Source organism: Plectropomus leopardus, chromosome 10, assembly GCF_026936395.1.
Source record: "Plectropomus leopardus strain MGB_pleo_1.0 chromosome 10, ASM2693639v1, whole genome shotgun sequence".
Classification (NCBI taxonomy): Eukaryota; Metazoa; Chordata; class Actinopteri; order Perciformes; family Serranidae; genus Plectropomus; species Plectropomus leopardus.
Window position 1 is genome coordinate 30567614 of NC_142185.1, and position 22239 is coordinate 30589852.

The 22239-nt window shown below is 38.8% G+C and overlaps 1 long non-coding RNA gene across 1 annotated transcript in view; it reads left to right on the forward strand.

The window, feature by feature from the left end:
• Nucleotides 1-22239, forward strand: part of LOC148188566 (uncharacterized) — a 154013-nt gene that overhangs the window by 99856 nt on the left and 31918 nt on the right. Inside the window, exon 3 of the long non-coding RNA XR_015777706.1 lies at nt 19022-19254. This is a non-coding gene — a long non-coding RNA (uncharacterized LOC148188566). The remainder of the gene's footprint in view (nt 1-19021; nt 19255-22239) is intronic.

Sequence of the window (22239 nt, forward strand, 5' to 3'; positions counted from 1 at the left end):
GACCCAGCTTCAGCCTAAATAGTCGCCCACCTGGATATTAGTCAGCAGTGATGTTTCTCTAAACAAGCCAAGGGAGGCCAGGTTTGTTCTGTTATTCAGGCTGCTTCTTAAAAAGATTAAAACATTTTATTTGCCACATTGCATTTATTGCGCTTGTGTCAGGATGTAGTTGCCCTCTCTTCATGGCTGTTGTAGAGGAAACAATTGTAAGTGTACTGAATGAAAGCAAGGGTGATTTTGAATCTCATTATTAGTGCTGTGAAAGGAAAAGAAAAGTAAGACTTAGGGGTATTAAGTGACATCCAGCAGTTAAGATTGCAGATTGTAACCAGCTGAAACTTCTCCCTATTGGAATTCCTTTGATGTTCGTTGTTCAGGAGGTTTTTACCGGGAGCCAAATAGCTAGCCTACCACCTACTAATCTATAAGTTCAGGTAGTTTTTATTAGGAGCTGCATGATTGTCTGCAGAAGTCTCCTCCACTCTAAAACAAATGCACTTGGTCATTTAAACAAATAAATCAAATACAGCTGTTTTGTATTTGTATCAGGTCCAAATATGATGCATTCGGTACCCTCTTGCATCTGTTGTTGACGTTCACGGGCATTGATGCTTGTTAAATGCATTGTGTCTTTTCAAAATATACTTCTGTCTACACAGACAATGTACAGTTTATGCTCACTTCATGCAGTCTTTTTCAAAATACACTCACAACTGACGTGAAACTCTTCATTTTTCTGTTTATTTTTTTGTGTATAAACACTGAAAAAAAAGCAGAAAAAAAGCAGTTTCATATAAAAAAGTCTGTGATTTCCCAAGGCTCTCATTACAGAGGCAGTGCTTACTACAGTAACATACAGAAAAAATCCACTAAAAACCCTGGATGTCCCCGTCTAGAGTCAGTGTTTGGTTAGCTTGGTCTGGGCTACTGCACAACCATGGCGGTGCAACATGCCAATCTCCGTAGTGGAGGACCTGCTCCCTATGTGGATACAAACAGCTAATTCGAAGGCAACAAAAACACAACAGTTTTTATTTTAAGGCGATTTTACACCAAAGTAAACATACTAATTATGTTATATTGCATTTCTGCCAATTTTCCCCCTAAATCCTACACACTAGACCTTTAAATGGTCAGTTTATTTGATGTGGGTTTTGTAATCCAGCCAGGGCTTTTAAACAAAAATCACATGGGCTCAAAATGTGTCTGATTGAAGAGAGCTGCTGCTATCAGAATTCTACAGCTCAATTCCAATGTCTGTTTTATGCCCCAAGCACTGAACCCTCGCAGACTTTAAATATCGTCACATGCATAATATGTAAAAGCCGGAGTGATGGAGGATTTTATGGGATTCGTAGGGCTCTACTTAAAATACAGTCAGTCTACAGAAGTGTATCTGTCCCCTTAGGTTTGCATTAATCATTTGTGACACTGATGAAGTCTTGTTAAATTATATTGAACGTCACATACTGGAGGCAATGCAAAGGTGCCGTGCTGCACCAGTAAAGAGTGCACGTCTCTTTCCATCCACATGCACACATTACTGTCTCACCCATCAGCCTCTTGCAGTGAGCAAGACTTTTGTGATCGATTTACTTATGGATTCATTGAAGTGTCCCCTCACCATATGGTGTCCCTCCCAGTATGGGCTCAAAAGACACTAAACAACAGCACCAGGATAAGGCCCACAGACCACTTAATCTCTAACACTCTCCCAGACACGAAGCAACACTGACAATTGACGGAGCAACTCTGACTTCAAATCAGTCAGCTCATCTCGGCATCAGAGTGTCAATACAATCAGACATCAAGTGCATGCTGAAGTGCTGGAGCTAGTCTGGTTCTTTCCATTGAGCAACTAATAATCAATCCCCCCTGAGTCAACAAAGGAGTCTCTAAATGAGAAGACTTGATGGAATTCCATGTGCAGAATAATAACACTCAGTACGATGTAATACAGTGGAGTACAGCATATGTTCACAACAGAAAAGGCACCCTTTGTGTCACTCATCCCTAAACACCTAGGACAGCATCTGTTTTTTTATCTGTTTTTGGCCACACGCTGGCAGTGTTTCTCTAGGGATGACAGTGTTGGTCAGTCGGTCAGTGTGACTCGTTGGTCCATCCTAAAGTGTCTCAAAAATACATGTTTGCATTGTATCTCTATGTAACTATGGATGTAATTGTTTGTCATTATGTAGCGGATACATTGAAGCTTGACATTTTGACAATGCTGCAGTTGTGTGGTGAGATTTAGGCAAAAAAAACATTTAGTTTTGGTTTGGAAAACATGTCCTGGCTTAAAATATCTGGTTTTGGTTGCACAATCCCAGCAGGAAACATTGCAGTGGCTTGGAAAAAAAATAAACTGATTTTTGTAGTATTATCCTGGCAGGAAATTCAGTTATTGTTCAGTTAAAAGCAACCGCTATTTGTGGCACTATCCCAGCAGAAAATGCAGCAATGTGCTCGGAAAACATTAACCACTTTTTGTAGCATTGTCCTGACTGTTTGTGCAACTATGTATAAGACACTGTAATAGCTCAGTTAAAAAACAAGCTTCTTGTGCCACTGTCCTGCCTGGAAAAGCAGCTATGTCTCAATAAAAAGCAACCTCTTTTTGTGGCAATATCCCAGCAGAGAACACCACAATGGCTCCATAAAAAACAACTACTTTTGGTGACAATAATCTGGAAGGAAATTCAAAGATGTTTGGTTTAAAAACCAATCCCTTTCCATGACACGACCCTGGCTGGAGTGGCAGCAATGTTGAAGTAAAAAAGAAACAAAAACCTCCTGCCACTACCCTGACTACAAATGTCAAATTAAGAAATAGCCAGTGTTCATGGCACTATATTAACAGAAAACACATTGACAGGCTGCTAAAAACCACCCACGTTTGTTAACTCAAAAGCTGCTGATAAAAAAGCAAAAACAACTGATTTTGTTTTTTGTTGGTCTCAAACTGTGGTCTGCAGCTTGGTGCTGCAAAGTCAGCTCATTTAATACATCACAGCAATGTTGTCATGATATGTATGACACACACAAATGTCAGGTGTCTGTGGTTTGCAGAAATGTACACTGCCAATACTTTCTTCTGGGAACTGGGATGAATATCTTAACAACAGTGGATGGATTGCCAAAAGTTTGGTACAGGTATATTTATGTTTTGCAGGTGATGTAGGTCAAAATTGTCCTATTGGCATATGACCAAATACTTCACATTTTCCATCAGTATGTTTTGTGCCAATTAGCAATGGTTAGTATCACACTAAACTAAGACTGCAACCATCAAGCCAGTTTCACTCCCAGTTTGTCAAATACTGCCTCTTGGGCAGTGGCCCTTGGTGTCAGATACTGATGCACCGAGGCACCCTTTAGCACAAATGAGACACACTGGGCAGCCTCATTTTTTGACACTGAGCAGCCACCTCAGGATAAAAAGCGAGACAGTTTGTATGAGATAGGCCAAACAAACTCTGGACTTTCACCTGGGAGACCCCTGTTTGTGTCCTATGTAAAACTTAGAAAACTAATTCTAAAAACAACGTACTGTAGGGGTGGCCCGTGGCTCGGTCGATAGAGCAGGTGCCCCATGTACAGAGGCTGTGTCCTTGCTGCAGCGGCCGTGGGCTCAATTCCAGCCACGGCACTTTGCTGCATGTCGACCCCTGTCTTTCTCCCCTTTTCACACTTGACCTTTCCTAACCAATTAAAGGCACAAAAGCTCAGAAAAATTATCTTTAAAAGAAAAAAAAAAAAACAACGTACTGTAGTGTGTCAGTATATCTATCATACTACGGTGGGGATGTAAATCACGTGATATTATGATATGTAAGAAAGAAGCGTACTTATTTTAAGCCAAACTATGGTATCTTTTTCCAAACCTAACCTAGTACTTTTGTTGCCCAAACCTAAGAAAGTAAACCTAAAAAACAAAGTCAACCCTTTTTATTTTTTTTTTATAAAAGACTGTTTGGGTTAAACTAGCAGAAGCTGTACATTTCTTGTAAAAATGTATGAGTGTAACCTGACATGCCATCCCTGAGTGTCCAAAACAGATGCAAGAGCATTACCAAGAGCATCATAATTTGATGTATAGGTCCATTTACTACGCCTCGCTATATGATGAACCCCAACCCCCCTGATGGCAAGAGTACAGAAAAAAAATAGTGAATAAAGCGGTGTGTTTACTGCAGAAGAGTTGTGTGACGTGTTTTAATTTGGAAGGACAAACAGTTTGTAATAATTTCATCGTGAGCAAGTTGGCACATTGTCATTAGCATTTAGCTCTAAGCACCGCTGTTTTTCAACATCTGGGTTAATTAAACTGTGTTTTGTTATGGTGTTTCTTTTTTTAATGATCTGCCACGAGCCCCCTTTTCTTAAAAATTAAATTTGTTTAATTAAAAAAAGAGAGATTGCATCGAGAAAGAATTGGAAGCTTGTCTCTCTCAGCTGTTATCGCTCGCTGCAACTTGTTGGATGGAGTATGGCAGTGGCGCTGGTTTTCTCTGTAGCGTCTTCAATTAGGTTTACTGTGAAGTTTGATAAGCACATTTATGCTCTGAAGGAGGAAAAATCTTGAAAAATCTTAATGACCCAACTGCCTTTCCTTCAGCGCCACCCTTAAGGACACCATTTACATTTTCAGCCCTATTTATAACCAGCACAGCTCTGAGATCAATACTATCTTGTCATTTAGACTTGCTTTACTTTTTTCTGTGTTTTTTTTTCTCAAACAATAAAGCACAATTGCCAGATATGAATGATGCTGGAGGTAGACAGGGATCTTTTGCAAAAAAACACAACTCCTGTTTCAATTTTGCGCTGTCTGTAATAAGTCAAACATGTGTTGTTGCTGTCCCACAGCTTGTAAATTGTGCATCTGTTTTATCACCCCGTTGAGACTGCTGCAAATTTACAAGACGATGGGACTTGTGAGAAGAGGACTATCTACCTCTGTAGGGTCTGTTTCCTATCGGTCCCTCAGGAAGCCATTACTGTGAACTAGCTCTGTTTATAGGGAGAGAGTCTCGATGCGAATGCAGCTGAGCTTGCTGTGTAGGACCGTGGTGAAATATTGCTTGTCTGGTCTCCCAAGATAAAGACGCAGTTTTTCAAATTTACTCCTCTAAGGAGCACCTTGCTTTACATTGGTTGTCTGCGTAACTGCCATATGCCTGCAAGGTATTGTGAGGATAATGCCGAATATGAAGAATAAGTAAAGCAAAAAAGAAATGCAAACACAGGTACGTCGATACGGTACACACACCCACACACATACAAACAACTAAAAGGGACTCCATAATAGCCTCAGTTGGCTCTGTAGAAGGGAGTTATGCATCATGATAGCATCTATATCACATCAGCTTCTGTGTATAACAATTAAAGTGACATTTAAAAAAAAACAGTGTTTACACGACAACAGACAGCCACAGCCTGACTGCGCACTCCCATCAGCTGGTGTAACCCGTTTTTTCTCCCCACTGCTTCTTTGTCAAAGTAAGATGGCAATATATAATAATAATACTTTGTTTGCTCATTACTTGAACACAGAGGCAGCAATAACAGTAAACAAGGCTTCATTTCAAACAGTATAAAAGAAACAAGTAAGAAATAAGGGTGTTTAATCACAAGGGTTTAATTTAACAGTGCACAATGTAGCTTATTGATTTAGCATATGAACTTTTTTATTTACAAACTTAGAACATCAAAAGTTCTTTTGTTGATTCCTCCATTGCCTTCACACATTTCTCGAAATAAAACTGAAGTTGCAAACTGCATTATCGCCAGACAAAGCTCACACTACACGTCACAGTTGGATTAAACAAACCTTCTGACATTTTTACCAAAAGTAGAGATAAGACAGACTTTATCATCATCCGTCTATATACACTGCACTACAGTACACCGAGAACTTGCAGTTGCAATACAAACGAGTGAATTTAAGGTGCAAACAAGATACATAAAACAGATACAACAACAAGTTATGAGACGAGGTATAATATTGCTTATTTATTGATATATTGACATCAGACCAGTTCTGAGGTATAAACTTATAGTGCAATAACACAAAGCCAGCTCAGCAGAGCCAAGCTCGACAACCCCCCTCAGAAAGAGCCCTCATAAAATCCCCTTAACATCATTATCAGTGTCATCTTTCCTTAAATTTGCACATCTCAAGGTATTTCATTATCTTGCTTATGTATGGATATATTGACATCAAACCAGTTCTCACATCTGTGACATCCTGTTGCAACCTTAAAAAACAAACCCTTTGTAAATTTCTTAGCATCATTGTCAGTGACCCAAATGCCTTAAATACACACATTTAAGGTTGTGATTTAAATTGCTTATTTATGAATATGTTGACATGAAACCACTTCTCACGCCTCTGTGACATCCTGTCACAACTTTCACTGCTGTGTTGAAGTGGAAAAGAGTCCTCAGAAAATCGCTTAACATCATTACCAGCAGCCTGTTGCCTCACATATGCACACTTATCTGTTGTACTTTCAATAGCTTGCTCATTTTTTAATGTATTGACATCAAACCACTTCTCCCGTGTCTGTGACATTGTGTCGCAACTTTCACAGCTGTTAGTTTTAGCTTACTCATTTATGAATATATTGACGTCAAGTTGATGTTGTCGTGTGTGGCCAAATTGATGTCTTTGTGTGTTGTTAAGTTTGTGAAGGTTTTCTAAATGCTGAATATGTGTTGTTAAATTGGTAAGGGTGTTTGGTTAACTGAATAGCTAATGGCCTGTCTATTTGTCTCTGTCCTTACTCCTTTGCTGTTGCTGCTTTGGTTTCATCCTTTCAGCCTTGTGCTGTGTTATTGTCGCTTCCTGTATTATTTAACAATTTTGTGTTTGTCAAAGGTGCTACAAATGGATTTGACTTATTTTTCTTAATTTTTGGTGTGTTGAGCTCTCAGGGCCACCATATAAATGAGGCAGCAACAGCGCCAACTGGCATCAAGCAGTGACTTTGAAAAGTCACTGCCAATGAAAAATAACAAAATCAAAGTCAAACATTCTTACAAAAATGTAATTTTTAAGTAGGCATCTCAGCATTATCCACGATGTATTTGAATCCATCTCCATAATGTATTGCACTGTGGGATGATAGTGTCGATCAACAGAAGAAAAAAACGATCAAAACAACAAAACATAAAGTGTTTTTGAGTTTGCATTCGGACGTTTTCAATATGCGTATTTTTGTCACCTCTCTTGTGTGAACACACAACATACTCAGATTCTAAGCCTTTTCTTAATTTACTCACAGCTTACCATATCCTAAAATGTGCAAGAAGCCATAAAGTTCTAGATTCTGCATATTTTTCAACTATATTTGACAAACCAGAACATTGTATTTAAACACTAGTGGTACATGATATCAGTATTTGAAACTTTGATACAGTACTAGTGTTTAAAACTTTTTTATTAAATACCTGAACACCGTGCCAATACAGAAAATGTCACTGAGCACCTACTCATTAACAAAATTAACGTCATTATTATCATGCTTAATTGTTTTCCTCAGTTTGTACGCCTACATGTTCTTTATGTTGTTATTATTGTTTGTAGTATTATTTCTAATTTCTATTTTTTCTCATGGTGCATTTTGGGGGACGTTCGACGATATGTCACTGCAACATTAATGCAGAACCCCGCGTCAATGGACACTGACAAATAATGAATGGAGTCGCCTCTTAATCAGTAAGCAGAATATGTGACTCATTAAAGTATGAGACAGTATGTCACCAATAAGTCAAGACAGCCCTAGGTTATCAGTCAAGCAGCGACAGGAGAAGATCAGTCTTTTCAATTAAAAACCAGCAAACATCTTATCTCCTTTTGACACTTCTCCTCCAGTCATTGGTGCCACTCCTTTGCTTATGCCCTCTACCTCAGCAAAGAGGGGTCTCTTACCTGCTTGTGGGCTTCTCCGGTTATCAGCTCCACTCTTCCTCCGTCTCCCTCAGCACAGCTCGCTTACGATTGTACAGCTATCAGATTTGTGACTTGAGGATTTACAAAATGCAGATATATTTAGTACACCACACTACTGATCTACTCTACACTGATGTGTGCCATCATCAGAGCATGCATGGAAAACCTCTGTTTTAACCTTGTTGTTGATGATGGTGGTGAAATGAGTAATATTATAATTTTTTTATATACTGTATATTTAAACATTGTTTTGTCCCTAGAGGCTTGGGACTTAAGCCCCCAGTAAGCCCACACACAGCCCAAACTTATGTATTTTCAATCTGCCCCTTTTTTCCATGTTTTTGTGTCTAAGTAACTCATGGAAACAACAATTTTTGATATTTGTCCAACAATAGGAAAGATAGCTGCAGCCCAAGGTGCAGTGACAAAGCAGGTTGCATCGTGAGCCCTATGGGTAACTGTGCACCCTAACATCCACTCAAAGAGCTTGTTTTTGCAACTTACAGGCTCAAATTTTTAGAAAGGTGTCTGACAACATTTAAAAAGTGACCCCATATACCTTTTCATACCTTTCTCTGGTCTTTTTGGTATTTTAAATCTCCCTCAAGGAGAAGTTTCATTCAGAAATCTTGCAAAAGGTGACTTGTTGCAGGAAAAACAAGGATGGAAACATTAAAATAGAGTTTATTGTGTTAGAGTAGAGAGTCAGAAAGTGTTAAACCTGCACCATACCAGCTGCAGTGCATCCCTTGGGACACACCAGTTGCCCTGAAGGACACACCACAGCTGCAGGTCCTACTCTCTTACCATCCAAAAAATCTGCTTGATCTACGCATGAGAAAAATAGTGATGCATTTTGTTGTGTCACTCAGCTTTTAGGTGGAAGAAATAGTACAAAACTGGAAATTTTACTTTTTTTTTTGTTTTTTTAATTATTATTATTGTTTCAGACACCAAAAGCCAAAAGCAGCAGTATCAATTATTTTACAAAGATCATTCACTTGCTCCTAAGAATAACAAAAGAAGAAGACAATATCAATATAATTGAATAAGTTGAAACATTAACACAATCCAAACAATGGACAATACATATTGATGGAGACACCTACATACATAATCATGAACAAATATAGTAAAAGAAAAGGTAAGTAAGTGAGTAAAATTAAGAAAAAATAAATAATAATAATAATAATGACAATAAAACTAGTCATTGTTATTATTATTATTATTATAAGTAGTAGTAGTAGTAGTAGTAATAGTATTTTATATTATTATAAGGGTACAAGAATGAGCAAGTTGAGTGCCTAGTCTTTCTTTCGCCTTACTTAATTTCTCCCACATCCCACTCAGAGTTGAACAAAGTGCACTGCAGATGATTTTGGATTCAATAGGTTCATCTATGTTTAATTTTCATTAATCTTGTGTTGCATAGTTTTGAAAATACCAGCAAACCTAGAAAGTCAAGTCAAGTTGAGTTGAAGTTAAAATTTTAAACCCACCCCCTCCATGTTTTGCAACTAAAGTTTAAATACACAAATCTCATTCAACATTTCAGTGAAAAACATCAGTTCTGCTGAGTCAGAATATCACCTATATAAAAAGCATCCTACATTATTAATTGAGTTGTTTGTAATGTTTTATACCAGAGAGTGCCTGAATGAATTTGGAGAACCAGCTCATAAGCAGTGTTGGAATTTAAAGCCAGGAACTCTTCGCCTGGAGGGGGGAGTACAGTGGAGGCAAAAGCAGAACCCGTGACGATGTCTACACCTTAAGTTAGGGGTTGTTAACTTCCTGTAGTGGAAAAGGCCTAATATATGTGTCAGCCCTGTGATACACCAGCAATTTGTCCAGGGTGTACCCAGCCTCCCGCTGAAGATGGGCATGAGCTGGGATAAGCTCCATCCTCCTGCAATCCTGCACAGGATAAACAGGATGGATTGCTACTCGCTGCAAAAAGTACAAGTTAAAGTTGGATTTCCTGTTCTGGAAAGTTAGGGGGGAAAGATGCTATATTAAACTCTTTATAGTGTTATCTATATGAGGATATACTGTATGTCATACTGTGTTTGATCTCATCAGCTATTATTAACAATATGCACAAAACAGCAGTCACACCAGCTTTGATGCTTTTCTTTTCTATTTTTAAAATACCTGCGTTTTGATAATTTCTTTCAATGGCAGATGGCCTTCATCGCAGTTGTGCTGTAATAAACAGTTATCTGAAATAGAAATGTAACACCAAAGGTCTTAGCACGGCTTGTTCCTTATTAGAAACCCAATCTGGTATTTTCGTGTGAAGTGCCTGCAGTTTGTGACGAGAGGATCACCAGCGAAGCACGTTAAGCTGTCAGTACTTTGTGCGAGACGTTGCACTCTTCAACATTTCAGATCAATAAGACTTAGTGGTGTGAATGTGATGAAGGGAAGGTCAACACGAACAAATCTGGCTATTCTGAATTGTAGATAGAACGTTCAAAAAATGACCTTCGAGGGCGATCTCTGCTAATGATGCTAATGAAGCCCTCTGATGTCCTCCCACATTGTCTCCTTCTCCCCCCTCAGTCTTGCTAATCACATCATCACTAAATATTTTCCCCCCTTTTTTGACAATAACGTTGATAGATGTGAAGGTCGTTTATCATAGTGGTGGCTGCCTAATGCTATCAGCTCCTGGCAGCAGGTTTTAATCATCCTCTTATGGATAAAGCTTGTGGTACATTATCCAATACTGCACATCTTGCAGAGTAGGAAATGTTATTAAAAAGTTGCAAAGCTGGTAGATTGTGAGACTTGCTAACTGCAGAGGAGCTCTCGGTTTCAATCTCCAAGTGCTGCATATCTAAGAGTACAATAAGAACGGTGTATCATCAGAGCTGAAAGTCCAATAACCTCCAAAAACCAGCCAGACTACCGAGCTCATGTATCATATCATATAGCACACCAAACCTGAGCTTAGCACTTAAAGTTAAATTACCTGAGCACAGAACGTAATAGCATTTTTAGCAACAAACAGCAATCCTATCGTGCTGGAACACAGCGAGGCCCATCCTGCTGAAACACTACAGTAATTGCTGTGTTTGCTTTGAGCGAAGGTGTTTTTTCACTCTGAAATGTATTGTGTGAGCCAGTGGGACCACAGGCCTAATTCAGGAAGCTTTTTCCATTCCTCATAATAGCCTCATAAAACAGAAAAATCAGAAGTCCCTCATGTCTCATGCACAAAACATGTGAGGGCCAAAGCAGCATTTCAGCAGTTATGATCTTGTGTGTTATTCAACAGTTTGGTCTCATTTTGCTGTTTCAGGCAGTTGCTAAATTGCTCGGATGGAGTTTTGTTTATTCAAATAGTAAACACTTATTCATTTTTCAGAATGCTGCAACCCAACGAGTTATTAAGAGAAGTGTTGCCTCCTCATACGTGGATGGATTACCGAACAGGTCAACCGGGCAAAAGCCCAGGGGCCCAAAGTATCTGGGGGCCCCCAAGCCTTCTTTGGCAAAATGGTACTCAAATTAAGACACTTGGGAAGTGACACAAAATAACCATAAAAGATACAAAAAGACCACAAGAACATGCAAAGGAACTGCAAAAGACATAAAACAATCATAAGGATAATGACTATAAAGAGACACGAAACAATTACCAAAAAGAAAAAAAAATATTCAGAAGAGACACAAAATAACCACAAAGTAACACAAAACAACTACAAAGAGACACAAAACAACCACAAGGAGGCACAAAATGGCTATAAAGAGACACAAAACAAAGGAGACACATAATGACTGCAAAGAGACACAAAATTACCTAAAAGAGACAACCGTTTTCCTAAAAGAGATAAAAAAAAAAACAACCTCAAGAAGACACAAAATGACTCTAAAGAAACACAAAACAAATACCAAAAAAATTAGAGAAGAGACACAAAAAAACACAAGGAAACACACAATGACTACAAAGACACACAAAATTACCTAAAAGATACAAATTTTCCTAAGTGACCACAAAGGGACACAAAATAACTAAAACAGACATTAAACTACCTCAAAGCAACAGAACCAAGGAGATACAAATGACAAAAAACCCCACAAAATTACCCCAAAGAGACACAAAACAACCAAAAGGAGTTACAAAATTATCTCAAATAGACACAAAACAATCACAAGAAAGAAAAGCGACACAAAATGACCACAAAGAGACACAAAATGACAAAAAATACTCAAAATTCAACCCAAGAGACACAAAATAATCTGAAGGAGACAAAATTACCTCAAAGAGACACAAGCACAAAGGGAAACAAAATGACTTAAAAGAGTCACAAAACCCTAATGCCAACAAAGCGATGTGCAACCACCAAAGTCTGTGTCTTGCTCCTGTGTCGGAGAGGTTATGGGGCCTTTTGCATATCTTTGCCCAGGGGCCCGTTCTCTCTTAATCTGCCCGTGTCCTCATGCAGTGTGACTAAGCTCATTGGAAAAAAAACATAAACAAGCAGAAACAAGGGTGTTGAATATTTTAGTTAGAAGAGAAACAGATGGATAGATGTGAGTAAAAACAAAACCTTTTGGGCCCTGCTTTTCATGCCAGTGTATTGTCATCTGTAGCACATGGTAATGATCTGGTAATTTCCTGGCTCCAAACACACCTGCTTTTGTGGGAGTGATGCGGTAACAGAGGTTGTGTTTATGCAGATCAGGCGGCACAGTGCGACTTTGGTAGTTGCTCACTTTGGCATGAAATTACGCCCATGTTTCTTTCTGTTCAGACCACCTGACAACACAAAAGGCTTAAAAGTACCTAAGAAACATAAAAACAGCTGGTAAATACACGCTGTGGATGGTTACACACAACTCTGGGTCAAACCCATAATGTAGCCACCTTCCGTTAGTATGAACCAAACCATTCACACACACACACACACACACACACACACACATACACACACACACATAGCCACAGATGGCAGCAAGCCACCATGCAAGGCAATTGAGCAATTTAGGGTTCCGTGTCTTGCCCAAGGACACATGCACATGCAGGCAGGAGGAGCTGAGGATCCAGTCACCAGCCAAGCAAATAACGTTCAACTTGTTTACCTGCTGAGCAACAGCCACTCATAGCTAGAGTAACAGCTACCAAAAATTAGCAGCAACTGACAGAAACAAATGCTGTGTTTTTAATTGTTCTGTCATTCATGTGTATTTTTCACTACCACTTTACTGTTATTGGATAAAGTCATTGGTTTGTTTATTCGGACAATTTTTGTTAGCCTATAGTCTTTATATAAAGATGGACGCCCTCCCACTGACACCCGTTAAATATCCCAGATATGACCATCTTGTGCCTTGATGTTTTTCGGAGCAGGAGTCTGTGCAGTAGCGATATCCACGATGAGGGACGCTCGTCCAACCAATTGCAAGCAGCCCCAATGAATGCGAGCGAAACCCCTTTTTTGTAGAACTGTATAACTTATTAAAACCAAACTTATCATAAAAACAATCACTTGAACAAACAGAGTGATGAGAACTACCTTCAGTGACAGAAACCACCTTTAGGAAAAATTTATTTGGCATGTACTTTGAGTTTTTAGTTTGGCCTATGTCCCATTTACTAACATCAAAGACGGGCTTTTTTGACCTGTACTGCAGCCAGACATTATGGGGGAACTGACATGTTCATTTTTATATACAGTCTATGAGAGCCAGTTGGATAGCCACACACGTGCACCCACAGCACATGTCGCCCGACCGTAAACCACAACAAAGAACAGAGAAGCTCCGATTAAAACACACAGAGGGAGCGTGATTTCATTTTCTGCTAACAACGCTATTAATCCACTTTCTCCTTATATGGCAAATGTGCTGCTGAATGTCACATACAGCTCATTTAAAGAAAATTAACGGGGCCCACAGATAAATGTCCCAGTGGCACAAACACGTTGAACCAGTATGTCAATTTCTACCATCATTACGAACAGCATGAATCCAAACAAACAAATTAGCCTTACTGAACAAAAGCAGAGGAACAAAGGAAGATGCACGCACAGTTCAACACTAAAGATAAGTTTTCAGTCATGGCAAGTACCACTAAATGTAGCAGCACAATAGGCTTAACCTCAGCTAAACCAACACAGAGCAAAAGGTTTGTTGAACATCATCCCTTTGTACACTCACTCACTTTGATATGTACAGAAAGTGATGTGCATACCACTTCTTTTTTTTCCATCTTAGGTGGATACATGTTTTTAAATACACTTTGGATACTCGATTAAAATGGCAGATATGTAGAGCATGATAAATAAGGAGTGATTTTACATATTCACTTTGGCCTCAAATAGTATGCGTCCAACAATGTGCCTAACCTAAATGCCTCTAATGTGGAAGGCGCTGACCATTTCTCTTGTCTCTCTTCTATCTTTCTGTGTCTTTTTGTAATCCTCTTTCGTAAAATGTATGTCTCTATGCTTCTATTTGTTTACACATATTGCAAAACAAAATTGCTGCCTGGATTATGATAAGTGGCAATGTTTTTTGAGTGAAAGAAGTGCTGTTTTTGTATGACATGCAAATCATAGGCAACTGGCTGAGGTGGATGAGTCTTTTCCAGTGCTTTACCAAGGTCACAGGTTAAACTCTTTAAAATGTTATTAAATACCAGGTAGAAAAATAGTGTTTTGCAGCTCTGTTTGGTATAAATTTTGAAACCTATCGCCCATTTCCACAGTCAGCATCACTGATATTGTTCATTGGTCAGAAATGTTCTTAACAATGATGTCACAGGGTCCTGGAGACCACTTTTACAACACTGCAGAGATGTGACAAGTTAATCCATGGAGGTCAGTAAGGACAACATTCAGGGGTCAGTTTAGTGACTATTTGATGCCCAGAAATGTGATTTTGGAAAGGCTACATCCCCCCCCCATGTTGTAAACTAATCTGACTTTAAGTTTGAGTTTAATGTGCACTAGAAAAAGTCTCTTGGGCTATAAAAGTCATTTACATTTTTTTGCTAAATGGTATAATTTTAAAAAACAGTAATATGAATAAATGTTTTTTGGAATTAGCCTCTATCAACATCAAGTCTGAAACACGACTTTGTGGAACTGGGATGCACAATCCTACAAAAATCAGTCCTAAAAACTTGGTAGTCATCAATCACAAAGTCTTTGCAGAGAGCGGGGCTTCACAGTAAATTGTCCATAACTCATTAAAGATTTGTCCAATCATCATAAATTTTAGTAGATATCTTCAGTAACTGTTGGTGAATACGACTACCAATGCATTTTGAGCCCAACTTATAGGGAGCTCTGGAGGCAAGTCTTAGCCAAAATATTAAGTGTCATATTGATTGATGCATGCAGGCATGGCCCATTTAGCATTATTTGCTATATTGTGCCTTTGCTGAATTTACCGTGAGCTAGAATGAGATAGAGACAGAAAACTTGGGGGGGGGGGTATATTATGCCCTGATGCTACACATTGAATTTGATCCCAGTGGACCTGACGGTGGTGCAGTTATTGATAGTCTAAAAAGTAATCAATTTTGAAAAGCTGCACCCCTCACACTGTGAGTGTGATTGACTTTAAGTTTGACACATCTACATCAATGTGCTCCACAAAAAAGCCTCTTGGACTCATGGCCACCATGAACGATTCTTTGCTGTTTCTTTGGATTTTGAGTCAACCAAAATCAAATTGGGTATTCAGCCATGTGGGACAAAGATTCACAATAGTGCAATAAGTGAACAAGATTGGTCAGATTACCTGATTTTATTCAAAAAGTCTTTCAAAGTGCGTGAGAAGGAAATTGGCCATAATTCAGGAAGTCTTGGAGCAATCATGATTAAAATCAGTGGAGACATCCTGCACTAAATTTTGAATGTATCCACCAAGTATTGTATTTTAAACACTGCATACACTGTAATTGTGGAACAAGTCTTTTCATTGGTCTCACTCCTTTAGATGAAATAAACCAGCCGAAGTGACTCTGCACGGCTTTATGAAGCTGGAAACCTGCCCACTGCCGCTTGTGGCTTTGATTTGGGGCAATTGAGCAGCTTTCCTCTGTTGGCCGAGAAAGGGCTTGAACCCGGGATTGCTGCTTTGGGCTATAGTTCAGCATTGATTTTAGTGTGCCAGGCTCTTAAATGATAGTTAGGATTAATATTTGCATGTGTCCTCAGGCTGAGTGTTAAATCTTGGAAGTCAGCTTCCCTGAACGAGACACTAAGCTCCCTCAAAGGCACCGTTTGTGAGAGTTTTTCGATTGGATCTTGCACAGTAATTGGCAATTTGCACCAGTCTTCCTTACCACATGAATTATTTTACGATATATATTCTGTGAAAATTACATGCTGTTATGCAGTACCTCTCTGACTCACACATACTGTACAGTACACGGCTATCGATCACATGTAGAGTTTCCCTAAAAAGCCGGACTGTAATTCTCAGGGGTTATGGGCTAAATCCATCACTTGTTTCATTCTGCAGTACTGTGGGGAAACTTAATGTTGAGGGAGAGGGAAAAATGCACCTTTTTCCATCAATGGCTGTTAAGATCTCACAGTTCAACTCTGCAAGGAGTTTTAAACAGTCACAAGCTTTAGATCCAGTCAAAGTATCCTCCCAGTAAACAGATCCAAACTGTGTGAAACCTTGAAAAAAAAATAGGCTTGGAAATAAATCATTGCTTTGCATGCCAGACAAATATGACAAGCAGAATCCTGCCAGGTCTCCTGCTGCAAGCATCAATCTTAGGTTGGTGAAGATTGAGAGGAGACTGTGGAATTTTAAACGGTAACTGGACGACATAATCACACATTTTGAGATTGCTCTTTTTCAAGAGGCTCCAGAGCTGCTTGAGGAGGGCCCTGCAATCTGTAATAACGCTTTAAGCTTTGGGAGACACATTAGCATGTTGCTGGCTTGAAATGGCAGAAAAAGTAATACTGATTTTTTTCCCGGGGCTCAAGGAACATTTTGGGTGAGAGTGAGATATCTCAATCACTGCTAAGCAGATTGTCATTCCATTTGCTGTGAAAACTTATGGACACCATCAAGCTGAAGCTTTATGATTTTGGCAACTTCTTTTTCTTTCCTAGCACCAAAATCTGTTCAAAACTTCACACTGAGGTGTGATCATGTAGCATCAATGTATTTCTGAACAATTGTTGCAGTTTTTGCCATCAGAATCTATATACAAAATGTGTTTTTACTCACTCTTACAATATTAGAAACGACCGGACCGCAGAGGCTCAAACTGCTTTTGATCACCTCCATATCAGCTGCAGCCATCTTCAACCCAACTCAATTTTATTATCCTGAAGAAAATTTGATGTGCAGCAGGCATCTAGACACACAAAAAACAGGACAGCATCAGAAATAAATACAGATATTCTCCAGTTCAAGTGCAAAATAAAAATACTCTTACTACATTGAAGCAGAAACTGAAATGGTTTAAATACGGCACCGTAAATTAATGCAAATGCCTGTGCAGTGGCAATAGATAAAATTTATAGAAATAATAAGCAATGTAAACTTAATAGATACATTGATAAGTAATAAATGAATTTACAAAATGAGCTGCTTATTTTTGGAAAATGCCTCAACAGTGCTCCGATTTCAAAGCCAGCATCTCAAACATGCCCCAGATAAGATTACAGTTGTGATTGGCCCATTAGATTTGAGGTTGCATTAAATCTGTCCAGACACATCTGCCAGAGCAAATAAAACATGGTTTTGCAGATTCTTGTGGTTTCCAGGCAAACAAACGCCCAGGTACACTGTCAGGAAAATGCACACATCACAGCCATGATTACATCCAGGAAAACCAAAAGGTGTGAGAGAGATCATGGAGAGTTCATTCTCTCTGGACACAGCACTACTCATTACAACACAGTTTGAAATGAGTTCAAAAACTTCACCTGCTGTTAGTGTCCATAAAGATACCAGAGTAGGAGGAGTGTTTATATAGTGTCTCAGTTAGCGATGGTGGGATTTCACCATGTGACTCTCTGAGTATGTGTGACTCTGGCTAAAAGAACAGCTGCTTTTCACTGAGTATGATTACATCCATAAAATAGTCCAGTTTTAGCCCTTTTCCCAAAAAAGACAATATTCCTACAGAGCTGTTTATATGATTGATGAAAATGAATATTCAACTAATACATGCAGCGGTGCATATTCTGATTAACGTGCCCTAATGTGTTGTTTTTCATATCGAAATATGAAAAAGTAGAACAGCTGGAGCCATTTGTCATTTTGCTTTTTTGCATCAACATAGGATTTTTTCAAAGATTCCTAGTGCCAAACTTGTTGACCTTTCTTTTTCCTTTCTTAACCTTCTTTAGAGGTTCTGTGCTGCGATATTTGTGCACATCCAAAAACCTGCTGATATCCAAGTTTTTCATGCTGTGTCATGCAGTGTTTCTCCTTCAGACCAGAAATACAGGATTTTCTTTTGCATGCATCTCTACAGTTTTGCAAACTGTTGTGGAGTTGGTTTGTGTACAACATATCAATGACAACACACAGAGCTGACCGCTAACAAACAGGAGGTCGTGTGTTGCAAACTGCAGTAAAAACTCTATTTGAGACACATATTCCAAATTGCCTGTATACATGCCGAAATAATGCTCCATAAACCTGTACAATACTGGCATATCGTACGTCTCAATCAGAAAGTGCTAAATTCAGAAAATGGCCTGATTCATGATATTTAAATGGAATATGCTGTTTATAAGACCCCCATCAAATTCAGAATATGTCATATATGGAATAATAGGGCAATTTTGGTGCGCATGTAACCGTGGCAACTGTGGAATACTCAATAGTTAGGCCTAAATCACTGTAACGTTCTCTCAGTTCATGCAGGATATTTAGACATTCAGAGGGAAATTGCTCACACCTGGATCCAGCTATTTGAATAAACACCATAGGCAGGGCAAAGGGAGAAGTCCATTAAGGTTAAATGGTAAAAAAGAGATATATATAAAACATCATAAAGGGGTAACTTATTTGACAGAACTCCTCTGGTAATCATTTTCTTTGTGCTCCTGCTTTGTGCAGCCTCCACTGATGGTCAGGTGTGATTGTTGCCATTCATCATTTTCCACCTGCCTGAGCCTGAGCCACATTCATCACTTCCCACCTGCCGGAGCGGAGCTGGGCTGCAGAATCACAGAGCCTGAGTGGGAAACAGAAAATCACAGTGATTGAACGTCAAGGGAAGCAGATGTCAAACTGGTGTTGGCCCGGAATGACACACAGGGCCTCTCGCTTTCCCCTGTCACTTTAAACTGGTAAGTGACCTTCAGAATAGAAACGCTGCACCATTACTGCTGCGCTGTCACACCCTGATGGTGAGTGCTGACGGATGAGCAGTGAGCTACTGAGGCCTTCAGAAAGCACTCAGATCATTAAGGTGTGACCACTGGCAGCGATATTGTGACGCTGTCTCAAGTCACCATAAAGGCCTTGATGAATTTGTTAAGCGTAAAACTATGGGGAGGAGGGACAGGAACCAGGAATGGTATTGTTATCATTTTAATCTGTATTGAAACAAAAACAACTTATTTGATTATTTGGAGCATCTGGTACACGTATCATAATTCTAACATATTTGTATTTTTCAGTTCGACATATACATGGGGATGCATATTCTAAGTAATTTCCATATTTGAGTACTCTAATGAAATTATTATAGAATACTCAAATCATGGCAAAAAAACAAACCTAATGTAAGAAAAATTTGCAAAACAACAGAAAAAAAGGTGTATTTTTAATTTCATTTATTGATTAACCAGTCTCCAGTTAGCTAATTTGATACATTCAGAGTGAGAAAAATTAAGCAAACTTTCTGTTGCTGCCATCACAAAGGTTTGACTCAGCACTGATGGGCCGCTTAAGTTCAGCTCTCCTTCAGTCAGTTCAATTTCTGCTTGGTTAGCATGTTAATGTGCTTACACAGCACAGCGGTAATATAATTATTATAATTTCCCCTCTTTTTTTAAACAAATTTGCAGGTGATTATCTTTGTTGTACTTCTCACAGATTTCTTGCTAACCCCTGGGTCATATCTTCATTTGTTGCTCATTACCTTCTTCCCCTGTTTTTGAATAAAATAAAGCCAATTTGCCTCGGTCTCACAAGGTTAAATTGATAATTTGGTTGCATTTTCCCATCTCTGATGAGCAACAGTTTTATGTGAAAGGAATTAAAAGCCTGTTCCATATAGACACCTGCCAAGTATAAGCCTATTTATACTTAAGTAGGGTTTTTCATGCAGTGCTTTAACTTGTACTGGTGTATTTTCACCATGTGGTAGAAGTACTTTTATGGAAATCAATCTGAAAACTTCTGGTATGTGTGAGAAAGAATGAAGTGAAACTACATACATATGCGCCTGCTTTTACCCTATACATATAGTATATCTTTCCAGGTTTTCTGTTAATAATTAAATATGATAATAACAAATGAAATACAACTCTAATCTTTTGACAAGCTATGTTGTGGGAAATGGAAGATTGTCAATGCAACGTGATTCAGCAGCAAACTCTCAAACTCATGATCAAAGATATGAGTTGAGATCAAAGATATTCACTGTGACAGATTCTTTTATCTGAGGATTGTTTCAGGCAGCTGCACTGCACCATATAGAGGACTAGAGGTGCTGCTGGATTTTAAAGATCCCCAGTAAAATCACCTCTGATTCCAATCCACTAAATCCAACAGAAAACAAAGCAAAATTGAAAAAGCTATATCCGACAAAAAGCTTAGCATCCATTCTGAGTGTATCCCACATGGTAATATTTACAATGTTTTGAAACGGCCTGTTTATTGTGGAATAATGTCTGAGGACAAAATGCCAATATCTCACGGTGTATGCAAGCAACCCTGTCTCCTGGAAATTCTGTTTGTTTATGACTAATTTGTTTTCGAAATACGTTTTGTGTGAAACATAATTGGCGCTGGGATTATGCTCTGTGGGAATGACTTTTCTAATAAAGGATGTGCTACCTTTTTGTGTAACACACAAGACACAGACGGTGCATGTACGAGGCTCGGGACATTGACCTCAGAGACAGAGACAAGTGTGTGGTTAGGTTAGAGCAGAAAGGATTTTATCTAAGGTATCTATGGTGTGTCTCTTGGTTCACGTTTGTGTTGACTGTTTAATTATTTAACCGTGACCAAAATCTTTCCCTGATTTTGACAAGTGGTGGATCTTTAGATCCTTTACTTAAGTGAAAGTACTATTACCACACTTCAACCAGTAAAAATGTTTGCATTATACATTTCTGCAAACCATAGATACATTACATTTGTTCATTATTTTGCAGCATATACGTTACCACTTGGTTATGGTTAGGGTAGATCGATATCTGGCTTAAAACATCCATGTTTGGTGTCACAAACGCGACTGGGATATGCCACGTTGTGTTTGTTAGAAAAACCCATATTGGTGGAAACCCCCGTTGTGCTTCTGTGCTGGCTGTAAATGCAGCAATGTCTGCGTAAATAAACAGCCTCTTTTCATACCACCATTCCCAGTAAAAACGCAGTGGTTTCGTTGTAAAAAATCAATCACTTTCAGTGCCACAAAAGCAGCTTGTAATGCAGCTATGTTTTCCATAATAACAACTGCTTTTAGTGCTTTCCCAGCAGAAAATGCATTGGTTTCTCCTTTGAAATAACCATTTTTCTGCCACCACAATCCTGACAAGAAATGCAGCTATATCATAGTAAAGAAACAACAACTTTTCTGGATATTCAGCAATGTTTGTATAAAAAAAGTGGCATTTGGTGCCACTGTCCTAGCTGAAAACACAGTCATGTCTCTTTAAAAAATAATCATTATTTGTGCCACAATCCCAAAAGGAAACACACCAATGTCTGAGTAAAAAACAAACAGTTTTTGTGCCACTAGCCATGCTGAAAATGCAGCAAAGTCTCAGTGAAAAGAATTTGCATTTTGTGACACTATACTGGCTAGAAATGCAACCATGTCTCTGTAAAAAATGCCACTGTCCTAACAGGAAAAGCAGCAATGTCTTGATAAAAAACATCTGCTTTTCGTGCAGCTATCCGAGCTGAAAATGCAGCCATGTCTCAATAAGAAAGCAAGAGCATTTAGTGCCATAATCCCATCTCAAAATGTAGTCATGTTTCAGTAGAAAGCAATTGCTTTTCATGCCACAATCCAACATTTCCCTCTCGGGAGGCTCAGCTGATTTTAATGCAATTTCAAAAAGCCAGGGTTGGATAGAAGAAAACAACACATTGAT